Source organism: Aethina tumida, chromosome 2, assembly GCF_024364675.1.
Source record: "Aethina tumida isolate Nest 87 chromosome 2, icAetTumi1.1, whole genome shotgun sequence".
Lineage (NCBI taxonomy): Eukaryota > Metazoa > Arthropoda > Insecta > Coleoptera > Nitidulidae > Aethina > Aethina tumida.
The window spans coordinates 10310824-10312718 of record NC_065436.1 but is presented as its reverse complement, the minus strand read 5'-3'; positions in this window follow the sequence as shown (position 1 = coordinate 10312718).

Here is a 1895-nt window from a genome sequence, read left to right as displayed (position 1 = left end):
AAATTTAAAAATTTAAATACAAATTTTAAAAATTTAATTATTAAAACTTTAAATTTTAAAATTTAAAAATTTAAATACTAAATTTTAAAAATTTAATTATTAAAACTTTAAATTTTAAAATTTAAAAATTTAAATACTAAATTTTAAAAATTTAATTATTAAAACTTTAAATTTTAAAATTTAAAAATTTAAATACAAATTTTAAAAATTTAATTATTAAAACTTTAAATTTTAAAATTTAAAAATTTAAATACTAAATTTTAAAAATTTAATTATTAAAACTTTAAATTTTAAAGTTTAAAATTTTAAATACTAAATTTTAAAACTTTAATTATTAAAATTTAAATTTTAAAATTTAAAAATTTAAATACTAAATTTTAAAACTTTAAATATTAAATCTTTAAATTTTAAAATTTAAAAATTTAAATACTAAATTTTAAAAATTTAATTATTAAAATTTTAAATTTTAAAATTTAAAAATTTAAATACTAAATTTTAAAAATTTCATTATTAAAACTTTTTATTTTAAAATTTAAAAATTTAAATACTAAATTTTAAAAATTTAATTATTAAAATTTTAAATTATAAAATTTAAAAATTTAAATTTTAAAATTTAAATACTACATTTTAAAAATTTAATTGTTAAAACTTTAAATTTTAAAATTTAAAAATTTAAATACTAAATTTTAAAAATTTAATTATTACAACTTTAAATTTTAAAATTTAAAAATTTAAATACTAAATTTTAAAAATTTAATTATTAAAATATTAAATTTTAAAATTTAAAAATTTAAATTTTTAAATTTAAATACTAAATTTTAAAAATTTAATTATTAAAACTTTAAACTTTAAAATTTAAAAATTTAAATACTAAATTTTAAAAATTTAATTATTAAAACTTTAAATTTTAAAATTTATAAATTTAAATACAAATTTTAAATATTTAATTATTAAAACTTTAAATTTTAAAATTTAAAAATTTAAATACTAAATTTTAAAAATTTAATTATTAAAACTTTAAATTTTAAAATTTAAAAATTTAAATACTAAATTTTAAAAATTTAATTATTAAAACTTTAAATTTTAAAATTTAAAAATTTAAATACAAATTTTAAAAATTTAATTATTAAAACTTTTAATTTTAAAATTTAAAAATTTAAATACTAAATTTTAAAAATTTAATTGTTATAACTTTAAATTTTAAAATTTAAAAATTTAAATACTAAATTTTAAAAATTTAATTGTTATAACTTTAAATTTTAAAATTTAAAAATTTAAATACTAAATTTTAAAAATTTAATTATTAAAATTTTAAATTTTAAAATTTAAAAATTTAAATTTTAAAATTTAAATACTACATTTTAAAAATTTAATTATTAAAACTTTAAATTTTAAAATTTAAAAATTAAATACAAATTTTAAAAATTTAATTATTAAAACTTTAAATTTTAAAATTTAAAAATTTAAATACTAAATTTTAAAAATTTAATTATTAAAACTTTAAATTTTAAAATTTAAAAATTTAAATACCAAATTTTAAAAATTTAATTATTAAAACTTTAAATTTTAAAATTTAAAAATTTAAATACAAATTTTAAAAATTTAATTATTAAAACTTTAAATTTTAAAATTTAAAAATTTAAATACTAAATTTTAAAAATTTAATTATTAAAACTTTAAATTTTAAAATTTAAAAATTTAAATACTAAATTTTAAAAATTTAATTATTAAAACTTTAAATTTTAAAATTTAAAAATTTAAATACAAATTTTAAAAATTTAATTATTAAAACTTTAAATTTTAAAATTTAAAAATTTAAATACTAAATTTTAAAAATTTAATTATTAAAACTTTAAATTTTAAAATTTAAAAATTTAAATACTAAATTTTAAAAA